The sequence below is a fragment of the Canis lupus genome, chromosome 18 (genome assembly GCF_048164855.1).
Source record: "Canis lupus baileyi chromosome 18, mCanLup2.hap1, whole genome shotgun sequence".
NCBI lineage: Eukaryota > Metazoa > Chordata > Mammalia > Carnivora > Canidae > Canis > Canis lupus.
In genome coordinates this window covers 33,917,706-33,932,501 of record NC_132855.1, presented here as the reverse complement: position 1 = coordinate 33,932,501, position 14,796 = coordinate 33,917,706, and positions in this window count along the sequence as shown.

Below are 14,796 nucleotides of genomic sequence, written 5' to 3'. Positions count from 1 at the left end.
AATACATATAAATGTATGTATTGCATTTCCCAAAATTTAAAATAATGTTCTTAAATGCAATTTTATGTATGTTTACCAGTTTCCTTTATTCTAGTTACAAAAAATTATTTGAAGTGTACTTTACCTTCAGATAAAAAAATATAGCATACCAGTTACAAATTAATTATTCTTCAATTTCAGCTTTATATTTTTAATATTGAATGGTAACTACTAATCTAAGGGAAGAATGAGTTAACTAAAATTTTATACTGATGGGTACATAACTATCAAACATAATTAAATATTTTTATGTTGGGAAACTAAATTCCATTCCACAATCAAATAATTATAAAGAAAAATCCAAGTTATATAATAATACATGACTAAAAGTTATCATGTGAAACTACCATTATGCTGACTTGACTAATTTTATGTGGTCTCCTCCAGCTTAATGTACATATAAATCATTTAAAAGAATGTGTCAAAATGCACATTCTGACTCTGTAGGTCTAGATGTAGTCTGAAATTCTAACAAGTTCCAGTGATGCTGATGCTTATAGATCATGGAACACATTGAATAAGAAAGGGAAGATTTTAGGAAATTCCTCACACACTATATCATAACTATAATAAATGTCATCCTTTTACAGGCCATGCTAACCTCCTAAATATTAATCTGACTTAGCATTTTTTACTGGACACAAAGTGATTATCCAACTCGCACTTCTTCCAGTGACTTTAGTACTAATACCATTTCCCATTCACCTCCACCCCTGTCAAAGGCTATCAGTCCAGTTAGAAACATTTGATCCATGAAGACAATAAGATTCTTTCTGGATGACTACTTTTTTAAAAGATTTTATTTATTTATTCATGAGAGACACAGAAAGAAAGAGAGAGAGAGAGGCACAGACCTAGGCAGAGGAAGAACCAGGCTCCATGCAAGGAGCCTGATGCAGGACTCCATCCCAGATCCCAGGATCATACCCTGAGCCACAGGCAGACGCTCAACCACTGAGCCACCCAGCTGTCCCTTTCTGGATGACTATTAAAGTTTAGTCACTTTTGAGATGCCTGGGTGGCTCAGCAGTTGAGGGTTTACCTTTAACTCTGGGTATGATCCCCCTGGCCCCTCCAGTCGAGTCCCACATCAGGCTCCCCACAGGGAGCCTGCTTCTCCCTCTGCCTATGTTTCTGTCTCTCTCTCTCTCTCTGTGTCTCTCATGAATGGATGAATAAACATCTTAAAAAAAAAAGCTTAGTCACTTTAATGGAAGCCCCTCAATACAATCTTATGTTTCTGATACTGAGATCCTTGGAGCTGCCTTTCTGAAGTTTGATCAATTCATTTTAATCTGAGTTAACTTCAATACGTATCCAATAAATCCTCCTCTGAATTTAAGTTAGTCAAAGCTGACGTGTCTCTTGAAACTCAATAAACCTCAATAAAACAATCTATCAGAGTAAGAATCAAAATATAATTATTATGAACATTGCCTCTACTGAACACCATAAAAAAATAAGTGTCAAAAAAAATGTGTCATTGTGCTACAGAGTAGCTACTAGGTGCATGACTATTTAAATAAATTAAAATTAAAGAAAATTTAAAATTCAATTCCACTGTTGCACTAGTCACACATTAGGTGTTCTATGCCTTTATGTGACTTATGGCTATCATATTAGTGCAGATAAAGGACCATTTCCATCATTGCAGAAAGTTCTGTAGGAAAGCATTATCTAGAGACTGACATCAAATAAATTGATTGGGGTTTGTGGGTATAGCTAAGTTTAGAATAAGATTACTTAAACATGCTAAAAAAATTCCTCGGGGATCCCTGGGTAGCTCAGCAGTTTGGCGCCTGCCTTTGGTCTAGGGCATGAACCTGGAGTCCCGGGATCAAGTCCCCTGTCTGGCTCCCGGCATGGAGCCTGCTTCTCCCTCCTCCTGTGTCTCTGCCCCTCTCTCTCTCTCTCTCTCTCTGTCTCTGTCTCTCTCTCTCTCTCATAAATTAAATAAATAAATAAATAAATAAATAAATAAATAAATAAATCTTTAAAAAAATAAAAATAAAACAATTCCTCCATTGGACATCATACAAAGAATGAATTCATAAACTATATCTCTAAGTTCTACTTTCTCTTTTCAGAAGGAAACTTCATAAACTGTCCATTCTTCTATGAATGCTATAATACTCTTGCCCCTATTTCCAGTAGCCAGTATGCTTATCCTAAATTTAGGATGACTCTAGCCAGTATGCTTATCCTAAATTTAGTCATTAACAAACCATATAGAGTTACTATTTGATAAAACTAATTTAAAAAAAAAAAAAAACTAATTTTCAGGGCAGCCCAGGTGGCTCAGGGGTTTAGCGCTGCCTTCATTCCAAGGGCTGATCCCGGAGACCCGGGATCAAGTCTCATGTCTGACTCCCTGCATAGAGCCTACTTCTCCCTCTGCCTCTGTCTGTGCCTCTCTCTCTCTCTCTCTGTCTGTGTCTCTCATGAATAAATAAATAAAATATTTTTTAAAAAAACTAATTTTCATTAACATGATAAAAATTAAGTCTAAACTGAGAATTATACTATATGTTGGCAAATTGAATTTAAATAAAATACAAAACAAAACACAGTTAAAAAAATAAACTGGGAATTATAAATGAAAAAAGAAAGTATTAAAGTATTGGATCAGAAATACTAATTAATTCATTATGCATATTCATAATAAGTACAATATGCTAAAATACTTATATAAGTAAAATATGCTCAGATGAGGCCATTCTCGAAGAATCTAAATCTTTTTTTTTAATTGTTTTTTATTATTTATTTACGATAGGCACACAGTGAGAGAGAGAGGCAGAGGGAGAAGCAGGCTCCATGCACCGGGAGCCCGACGTGGGATTCGATCCCAGGTCTCCAGGATCGCGCCCTGGGCCAAAGGCAGGTGCTAAACCACTGCGCCACCCAGGGATCCCAGCCATTCTTGAAGAATGTAAAACAAATCAGTCTTATAGAGTCACTGCAGACCAATGAGGAGAGTTCAAAGGTCATTCACTTTCCATTGGCTAGCCAATGATGTCTTTCACTGAAAGTACAAGGTATCACTGTAGTATTTTATTTTACCTAATTCTAAAGTCATATGTCATTATATATTTCTACATTACACAGTAAAAGTAAAATATTATGTTGTTAATGTTTGAGACTAAATATTTACCCTACCATTCCCCTAGTAGGCACATACTCATTAAAGTGTAATGTTAACCTTGTAAAGGGAATAAGGCTTATATGCGTACATATATACATAGACCCATGAATCTGGATTCAGACACTTTTGTCTGAATCTTCAGCCCTGTCCCTTCCAGCCACCGTTTTCTCCCTATATGAGAAGATATAAGGATGAAGGTCGCCACTCTTTTTTGGCTTTTCTTGTTTTCAAATGATACCGAATCTAAGAGGTAATAATCAATTCTAAAAAATATCCTTATTAATTAAATAACCAAATTATAATCTTTACCCATGTATAAACATATCTTTATAAGAAAACCCAGAATATTCTGAGGTAAACTTACTGTGAAGACAACACTTACAAGCTGATGTGTTCTCTAACAAACAAAGCAACTTTTTTCCATATGACATTTTATATGCAAGATGGTACCTTTATTCTGAGTCTTATGATGAAAATATATTGACCATTTAATAGATTTCTAAATAGATCATTTAATATCTGTACCAAAGTATGGGTAATACTTAGAACATAAAAAATTCTGACTTTGGAATTTAATTATTTAAGCTTTTGAATATTGCAGGAAAGTTTTTAGAGTGCAGAAAATAAATTAACTAGTTGATAAAAGCAGTATGCTAATGAGACTTTGATGCCTGTATATATCAGTTAATTTCCATCTTTTTCATTACTTTTAAATCTGAAAACTGTGTTTGTGTGTGTATATATAATATGTGTATGTATGTTGTGTATGAGAGAGAAAAAGAGAGACTAAATTAATGCAAATGATCCCTATATCAGAAAGAACTGCTATGAGTACATGTGTTACTCACAATGGATCGATATTATTATTTATTTGAAAATGACACTTAATCATATTGCTTGTTAATTAAGTTACAATATCTCTAAATCTGGAGTCTATTATTATCTCCATTATATCAAAAACAATTCTATAATTGATAAATAATTTTGGTGGGGCTTACCAGCAGATTTACCGGTACTGATTTCAGGAATTAAATCAACCCACTCAATTGAATGAAGTTCAATTCCATATAATTGGCCTGTGCTCTCCTAACTCAAAAAACAACACTCATTAAACTGCAATACATCTGATTACTTTATACAACAAAAGCAACATACATCTAACTGATAGAGCAGCTGTGGTGAAACAAAATACTCTCTTCCCTTTTGGAGACCATTAGAAAGCTAAAGCTGATAGATGAGTCAAATCCACAGGGGAAACTCTAATAGAACAGTAAAACAATATAGATAGTATAGTACTCCTCTGCAGAATTATGATCCTGTTAAAGGAAATTTCTCTCTAGAACAGTCCTCAATGACTCCTACACCCGTTCATATTAGAATACCTATAATGTGTGACACATGGAAAGTAAATCTGTTTCAAGTATGCATGGTCAGATTAAAAGACTATACTTCGCCATTATTTAAGTGTTCCATTTCTCTTTTTAAAGTTAAAACATATGTCATGATGTTACCATTAGCGTTTCATATTTATACTATTCTGCCTTTTCCCAATAAAATTATTTATCACTGTCTATACTTTCTACTTACCACTGATATAAATTTTATTTCAAATTGATGTTAATATGAGTAAGGAAATATTATTTAGTTGTACTATCATTACTACTACTTATAATGTTTGCAAATATCCATGGTAAATCAATGAAAGGACACCTTCAAAGCATTTCTACTGCAACAAATGTGACTTTTATTAATGTAACTTTTAAATGTTTTGATATAAATTAACATGTGAATATAGATGTAAATGTTTTAAGAGAATATTTCAGATCAATCGATGAAAACATGTTGATATATAGTTGGTGAGCTACAGAACAAGAAGATGAGGGTTTAAAGAGAAGAGGCTCACAGAGTGGAAGTTCATCGACAGAGCAGTAGAAAACTAAGAAATATAAATTACAATTACATGGAAAATAAATAAACAAATAAATAAATAACCATTACATGAATCCTTAACCTTAAATGCTTTTCCACTGGGAGGTAGAGGAAACAAAGGGGAAAAAATCTTTTTTTTATTTATTTATTTTTTTATTTATTTATGATAGTCACAGAGAGAGAGAGAGAGAGAGAGAGAGAGAGGCAGAGACATAGGCAGAGGGAGAAGCAGGCTCCATGCACCGGGAGCCTGACGTGGGATTCGATCCTGGGTCTCCAGGATCCCACCCTGGGCCAAAGGCAGGCGCCAAACCGCTGCGCCACCCAGGGATCCCAGGGGAAAAAATCTTTACCAGACTTTGGGTATTCCAAATAAAAAAAGGAAGATCTTTTTGCTGTCTCTGTAATACAGGTGCTATCTATCAATATAGCACTATAGTCAGGCCATGTGGTCCACTTTAGTTAGTGTCCTCCTAAGTGACTATTAATTAGCATGTTATTATATAATAAGTCTCCTTATCATTCCCAAGTTTATAGTTGGTTCCTTACTTTCTTCTTTCCTTGGAGTATGCTTCATGAGTCTTCTGAAGAAGTTCCAATGCTTACAAGCGCTCAGAGCAGTAACGTGTTTGTTGGCAGCAAGTTTTAGTAACTGGCAGGGAGGGAGTAGACAATAAATGAGCCAACACAAATGAGGATCATAAGTAATAATGAAACACTAATAATAATGAGTGGAGTAGTTTTCCGTATCTCAGGCTTTAGCATCATTTAACTGAGAAAAATATATATGTTTTAAATTGTAGTAAGAAATATTCCTCTCTTTAGTATGTATTTATTCATACAACAACTAATTGTTCACCTATGATATTTCTGGAAATGTGGTCTGGGATAAAATTACTTTTCAAACTTCATGATGAACGTGAATTTTAGCTCCCTTGCCTTTTTCACTTATACAGGATAGGTACCTCTGACTTCAACCTGTGAAAAACTTTTAAAAGGTGAATGAAACACTGAAATAAAAGAAAAGTATACACATAACTTAAAAGCACAGGAAGAAATCTTCAACATTGTAATTTGGAAAACAGCCTTGTATACTTACAAGGCTTATATTTTTGCTTTGAAACAACACATGGTCTGCCCATTTGCCACACCTAAGAAATGTCTAGGCTACCCACATATCTTGTTAACAATTTCTTAGATTTACAACCACCATGCTGATCAAAAATGCTTTCCGAACGTATTTTGTCAAAATGAAATTAGTTTTACTATTATGTGAGAAAATATTAATTTGGGATAGAGCTGAAAGTATTATTTCTCACCTAGATTCTATATGAGGTTCCAATATGGAAAACAGGTCAGTGGAACTTAAGGAATGATTTGTGCCAAGAGAGAAAAAAATAATCTTATATATTATCAATTATATAATGAGGTTTGCAGGCAATTATTATAAACCATATCATCCATTGGCACTTGGGTCTTAATATTTAAAAAGCAACCCTTCCGTTTGTTTTTTCTTTAAGACAATACTTAAAAAAAAAAGACTATACTTAAGTCACCTGTTTTCAGATAACTGTGGACAAAAATTTTGAGGTTCAATAATCTATATAACTATGTTAAGAATTATTTGTAAGTAATGTAACTGATATCAGCATGAAATAGTTTAGAACTAATACTCCAGGGGCTATTTTTATTACACAAAATATCATGGTTAATATATTTCTGCTCTTTTCAGCTATATTCTTTCATTCAAAATAAGTGAATTCTGTACCCCACTTGTGAGTAAACCACTTAGGCAGTTGTCCAGGGAACAAAGAACATCCATAAAAGAAAAAGAGAGGTACAATGCATTTTCCCTAAAAAGAAAAATAAACTGTCTCTAGAAATATAAAACTGGCACTAAGCATTTTAAAAAATACGAAAAATGTCAACCTTCACAAAAATTATAACTAATAAGCACAATGCTAAAAACAGATTTTGAAGACTTGGAATAAGAATTTTAAAAATATATAAGCCAATAAAGAACATAAGCATTGAGAAACACAGCAGAATCTCTAACAGACTTGGAAATCACTAGACATGAATCCAGACTTGATTAAAAAGGTGACATTCTGACAAATACCAGGGTGAATTTTATTGCAATTTCTCAGTGAAAAAGGAATATGAAAACCCAATGTCTTTTGCACATAATTATGTTCCCAGTTGATTGCATACTAAATTTTATATAGTTCTCATTCTATAGTGATGTCAGTGATTCTACACATAAACATTAAGTGTTCATAGAGTCCTAATAAAAGAATCCTCCCAGGCATACTTGCAACAATGACCTCTATGTAATTGGCCAAGTTCTGGTGCCAGGAGTACAAAAAAACAAATAAGAACATTCTCACAGATAATTGTTTTTAGCAAGGCTTATTTTTGTTTGGGTGTTCTACTTATTACATATGCATGCCTGATCTCTTGCAAAACTAAAGCTTTATAAGAATGTCAAGGTTAGAAGTGAGGTTCTGTAATTTTCCATTAGTCATCAGGTGGTAGATTTAAACAGCAGATTGTGACTTTCAATTGGTTTACTTGGCTGGTGCCAAAGCCTATTCAAATGTTCCCTGCTTGTTGTTTACTTTTGTATTTGTGACTCAAAGTATTGCTGCCAAGTATTCTATGAGTTCTCCAAAATATTTTAATGCAAATGGGTTGGAAATGTCATCAGGACAATTATATTAAAGAAAAAGGTCAAATAAATCCACAAGCAAATGGGAAGGGGGGGGCACTTTCACATAGATCATTAATTCTTAATAATGAAGATAATGAAAGTAAGGCACTGATAAAATACTATGTATTTAACATTAGCTGAGAAATAATGATTAAGCAGTAAAACCATAAAACTGTGATTGGAAGATGACAAGCACATTCCAAGCAGAAAACAGAGCAGAAATGAAAGCACAGTGGTAGGAAGAATAAGACAGAAAAGGCAAGAGAGCAAGGACTGCAGAGTCTTCACAGTGTTTGTACTTGGATTTTTTGCAGAAGCCATCAGTATCCTGTTAAATAGCCATCCCAGGCAGCGGTCAAGTCCATATGCCCAAGGTCAGATACCAAGGGGGCTAAATTTTGCAACAAATGTGACTAGACAAACTAAAGGGCACACTTGTGTGAAATTATTGGCCTGCTCAGCAGGACCAATTCTAATTCCTTTTTTCTAGTATCTGACAACATTCTCTATCTCCTTCTTTAAAGTGCAAATGGCATGTTGCTATTAACATCTGATATCAACTCCTTAAAGCCACTGTCAACTTTGGTTTACAAGATTCAATCTATATCTGCTGTCTGTTTCAAAATTCTGAGTATCACAAGCCTATTTTATATCTCATTGTAGTCTCTTTGTCTAACCAAATCTTAAATACAAATCAGAAAACAACTAATAGTAAATATGCAAGAGACTTTAAGGCATATAATAAATCATCATTTTTATGACATTTACTCTATGTATTGAATTTAAAAGTTTCATCTAAATTATTTATGATCAGATCAGGCCAGGTATATAGGAGAATATGCATCTATTCAAATATAGTCAAAGCATCAAATCCCACTTATTATTCACCCTCATTATTTTAATTTACCTTGTATAAATTAATATATTTCAAAATTATAGTATGCGATGTTAACCTTTATTTCAAAACCAACATATGGTTTCTCTATTTCATGAAGTAGCTTGTGGAGACAGTATAGTGATTGATAAAAATATTTAGACACAAGAAGGAACTTTAAAGTTCACGCAGATACCAAAGGTCAGAAGAGGCAATAGTTTCAAAATCCAGGAAAACAGTTTGGGCAACTGAGATAAGAAAATGAAGCAAAAAGACTGGGTAACGCAGGCCAGACAAAGGCAAACTTTCATACAATAGGAATTTAGAGCCAAACTCTGAATATTTATGGGAATTATATGATCCAACATCACACAGGGCCTCAAACTAATAAATTTATGATAGATTTATGAACTTATTGTTTGATAGGAAAAATATGAAATATTGAGCCTCAAAAATTAAAAGATAAGACAAGGGCACCTGGTTGGTTCAGTCCATTACATCCAACTCTGATTTCAACTCAGGTCATGATCTCGGGGTCCTGAGATCAAGCTCTACCTTGGGCTTCTTGCTTAGCAGGAAGTCAGCCTGGGATTCTCTCCCTCTCTCTTTTCCTCTCCTTCCGCCTCTGACCCTCGCCCCACTTGATTCCCTAAACAAATAAATAAATAAAATCTTAGAAAAAAAAATAAAAGGAAAGAAAGACAAGACAAATAGGTACCTCTAGCCTGGAAGATAAAGTAAGGTGAAGAGAAGGAAAACCATGCCTAATACTTTGCCTTTTTTTAAGCATGAATTTTAAGTTTCTTATTAAAGTATAAAACATTTTTAAAAAGACGATCCTAAGTGTTTAGTTGCAATTACATGCAACCCTTTAACTACCCCCAAAACATGATAAAGAATATTTATATAGGACATTTATAAGAAAATTTACATAGAACATTTATATAATTCCAAAAAGTTCCTTTATATCCACTTACCTTTCCATTTCTATCACCTCCTGAGGCAACCATTTGCAGATTTCTATAACTATATATTAGTTTTGTCTTTCCTTGGAATTTACGTAAATGAATCATTGTATGTATTCCTTTTTTGCATATAGATTCTCTTTTTCTTTTCATGTAGATTCTCTTATACAACAAATGTTCTTGAGATTCATCCATGTTGTTTGTATCAATAGTTTATTCTTTTTTGCTGATTAGTATTCTATTATACAAATGTACAAATGTTTATCATTTGGTTTACCCTATTAATGGATATTTGTTGGGGTTTTTTTATTTTCAAGTATTAACCTTAAAAGAATACGCCTCTATAAATATTTATATTTGATGGCTCTGTAGATAGCTGTCACAAGACAGATGTATGTTTAACTTTATAAGAAACTCACAGATAGGGGTGCCTGGGTGGCTCAGTAGATTTTTTTTTTTTTTTTTTTTTTTTTTTTTTTTTTTTTTTTTTTTTTTTTGGTGGCTCAGTAGATTAAGCATCTGCCATTATCTCAGGTTATGATTCCAGGGTCCTGAGATCCAGCCCCACATTGGGCTCCCTGCTCAACAGGAAGCCTGCTTCTCCCTGTCCTCCTGGCTCATGTTCTCTCTTGCTATCTGTCTCTCTCTCACAAATAAAATCTTTAAAAAAGAAATTAAACACACAGATAGTTGTCCAAAGAATTTATTTTGTACATTCCTACTAACAATTTATCAACATTTTATTTTTTTAAATATTTTAAAATTGGGACGCCTGGGTGGCTCAGTGGCTGAGCTTCTACCATTGGCTAAGGGCATGATCCTGAGATCTGGGATCAAGTCCCACATCAGGCTCCTCTTAGGGAGCCTGCTTCTTCCTCTGCCTGTGTCTCTGACTCCCTCTCTGTGTCTCTCATGAAAAAATAAATAAAATCTTTAAAAAAAAAAGATTTTAAAATTTACTTTATTTTATTTTTTTTTAAGATTTTATTTATTTATTCATGATAGTCACACAGAGAGAGAGAGGCAGAGACATAGGCAGAGGGAGAAGCAGGCTCCATGCAGGGAGCCCGATGTGGGATTCGATCCCGGGTCTCCAGGATCGCGGCCTGGGCCAAAGGCAGACGCCAAACCGCTGCGCCACCCAGGGATCCTAAAATTTATTTTAGAGAGTGAGTGTGCAAGTGGGGGGAGCAGAAGGGAAGAGACTCTTCAAGCATACTCCCCACTGAGCGTGGAACCTGACACAGCGCTCAATCCCACGACCCATGAGATGATGGCCTGAGCCGAAATCAAGAGTTGGGTGCTCAATCAACTGAACCACTCAGGCGCCCCGCAGCTTATGAACTTTTTAGTTATTCCATATACTCACCAACAGAGTTCCTATGTACCCCCAACAATATTAATATTTTACATTAGTATGATAACTGTTGTAATTAATAAGCCAATATTGATGCAGTTGATATTGTCAGGATTTTTGTTTTTGTTTTTGGACCTCTAAGTAGATGGCAAGCAGTGTATCATTGTAGCTTTAGTTTGCATTTCCTGATGACTAATGATATTTATTATCTTTTCACTTTCCAATCGCCCATTACTATATACACTTTTGCAAGACATCTGCCATGTCTTTTGCCTTTTTAATTGGCTGTTTTGTCTTTTTACTGTTGATTTGTAAAAGTTTCATATGTTCATCTTTTGTCAGATAATTGTATTTCCCAGTCCATAACTTGCCTATTTGATGGTGTACTTGGTAAGAAGAAAACCTTAATTTTGATAAAGAACAACCAATATATCATTATTTTCCTTTCGTAGTTCTAATAAATTTTTTAATGTATATTTAATATTTAATTTAATAAAATCTTATAATAAACCTTTTCCTGCTCTAAGTTAGTAAGAAGACAGTACCAGAGAATTCCCATGTACCCTACACCCAATATCCCATGGTACATTTGTTATAATTAATGAACCAATATTGATACATGTATCAAACTTTATTCTCATTCTGTTAGTCTTTACCTAAGGTACTTTTTCTGTTTCAGCCTCCCATTCAGGACACAGTATTTCATTTAGTTGTCATGTTTCCTCAGGTTCCACTTGGCTGTGACAGTTTCTTAGACTTCCATTGTTATCAGAGACCTTCATTGTTTTGAGGAGTACCAGCGAGGTATTTTGTAAAATGTCCTTCAGTTAAGATTGTCTTTTTGGTTTTCTCATGATTAGATTGAGTGTAATGGCTAGATCACAGTATCAAAATTCAGTCAAACATTATTCTGGATATTTCTGTGAGGGCATTTGCGAAAGAAATTTACACTTAAACAGTGGATTTGTGTAAAGCAGATTGTAAGCCTCAATCAGTTGAAGGCCTGAATAAAATAAAAGATGGCTCTCTCCAGAGCAAGAAGGAATTTGGCCAGCAGATAGTCTTCAGACTTGAACTGTAGCACTGATTCTTTCTTGGTTCCCAACTGTCTTTCTCTCCTTCAATATCAATATAGATACAGACGGACCTGTTGGTTTTGTTTCTCTAGAGAATCCTGACCAATGCACTGCAGTTATAGGTTCTGGGGACAAAGACTTTAGAAGTGCCCTTCTCATCTCATTATACAAAGAGTATATACTATCAGCATGACTTATCACCATTCATATTAACTTTGCCTGGCTCAGGTAGTCTGGGTTAGATTTCTCAAATGCAAAGTTACTATTTCTCCCCTTTCTACACTGTATTCTTTGGAAGGAAATCATCAGGGATGCCTGGGTGGCTCAGCGTTTGAGCATCTGTCTTTGGCTCAGGGCATGATCCCAAGATTCTGGGATCATGTCCCACATCAGGCTCCCTGGATGGAGCCTGCTTCTCCCTCTGTCTGTATCTCTGCCTCTTTGTCTCTCATGAATAAATAAATAAAATCTTAAAAAAAAAAACTTTTTACCTCATGTAAAACCTATCTCACTACTATCTCGTGTAGTTTTGTCTTTTCCAGAATGCCATGTAATTGGAATCATGTAGCAAGACTTTTCAGATGGTTTATTTTTTTTCTATATAAACATCCAGTGGTTCCAGATTAAAAGACTATTCCTTTCACTATTGAGTTGACTTTGTGGGAAATTAATTGACCATGGGTTGATTAATGCATGAGTCTACTTCTAAACTTGCTGTGATGTTCTATTGATTTTATTTGTCTATCCTTATGGCAATGATACATTATCTTAATTACATTAACTTTATAGCTTGAAATGTGAAATTACAAGTCATTCAATTCTGTTGTTATTCAGCAAGATTGTATTGGTTCTTCTAAGTCCCTCCACTTGCATATAAAATATAGAATCTGATTGTTGATTTTATCAAAAAAAGACTTCTGGGACTTTGATTTGGATTGAATTGAATCTATAGTCCAATTTGAAGGAAAATAATATCTTAAAATTGAATCTTTTAATTTATGATAATAGTATCTGTTTCAGTCTTCATTAATTTCTCCCTTAAATATTTTGTAGATTTTAGTATAGATATCTTGCATGAGTTTTACTAGATTTGTTTCTATGTATTTAATTTTTAAATGCAATTATAAATGGTATTTTTTACTTTTTTATTTGTCGATTGTCATTACTAGCCTATATCATTACAATTTGATTTCTGTATATTTACCTTCTGTCCTAAGCACTTATTAAAACAATTTATTATGTCTAGTTATCTTTTTTTGGACCCATATGGTATTCTACATACCAAAATCCTGTTTTTTACAGTTTTATTTATAAACATTATGCATTTCAATCTTTTTCATGTTTTACTGCACTGGCTAGAAATTACAATAAAATGCTGATGAAATGTTAATGAGAACAGACATCCTTGCCTTGTTCCTGATGTTAGTGGAAAGTTACTTATCAATTTGCCATCATATATGATTCTATCCTCATTTGGTGAAATTTTTATAATGAATGAATATTGAAAAACTAGTCAACTACTTTTTCTGCATTTATTTAGGTGATTACATGATTTTTATTTTGTGATTTTGTGAATGAGCTTCAATGTTAGCCACTAGCATTATTCTTTTATGTATTTCTGTATTGAATCTGCTAATATTAACAAATTTGAATCTATGATCATGAGAAGGGGTATGGAGGTATAACTTTCCTTTTAGATACTATATTTACTAGGCTTTGATGGGAATTGTTCCTTCCCGTTTTTTTGTTTGTTTGTTTTAAAGAACTTATTTAATATTGGTTTTATTTCTTCTTCTTTTTTTTTTTTAAGGTTTTATTTGTTTATTCATGAGAGACACAGAGAGAGGGAGAAAGGCAGAGGCACAGGCAGAGAGAACGGCAGGCTCCACGCAGGGAGCCCGACGTGGGACTCGATGCTGGGTCTCCAGGATCGCGCCCTGGGCCAAAGGCAGGCGCCAAACCGCTGCGCCACCCAGGGATCCCGTACTTCATTAATTTCTATTTTTATATGTATTATTTCTTTTCTTCTTAAGTTGGGTTTAGTTTTATCTTTTCTAATGTAAAAGCTATACCTCCTCCTTCTTTTCTAATACAGGCAATTAGTGTTATAAATTTCCATTTACACCGATTTTGGATGCACCCTACCAATTTTGATACATTGTGTTTTCATCATCATAGAGTTTAAAGTATTTTTCATTTTTCTTGTGATTTCTTCTGTGATTCATGGGTTATTTTTGAAGAGAATTACTTAATTTCTAAGTATTCTGCCCTTTTCCAAATATTTTTGTCACTTATTTCTAATCTGTGGTCATAGAACATGTATTATTTGTTCCTGTTACTTTGAAATTTATTGAGACTTTTTTATGTGCTAGCATATAATTGGTCTATCTTGCTGAATGTTCTTTGTGCAGTTAAAAGGAATTTGTACTTTTGATTGATGGATTTCATATTCTGTTAACTTCATTGGATCAAGTTATACAGTGTTATTCAAATCTTCTTTTCTTGATTTTCTTTTTATTGTTCTTTTAATTATTTATTCTAGATTTGTTTATTTCATCATTTAATTGTATCATATATCGTTTTGTGGCTTTGCTGCATACCTACTGAGACTTATATCTTCTTAAACAATGACTTTTGCCACCATGGATTTGTCTTTTTTTTTTTAAGACTTTATTTATATATTCATGAGAGACACAGAGAGAGA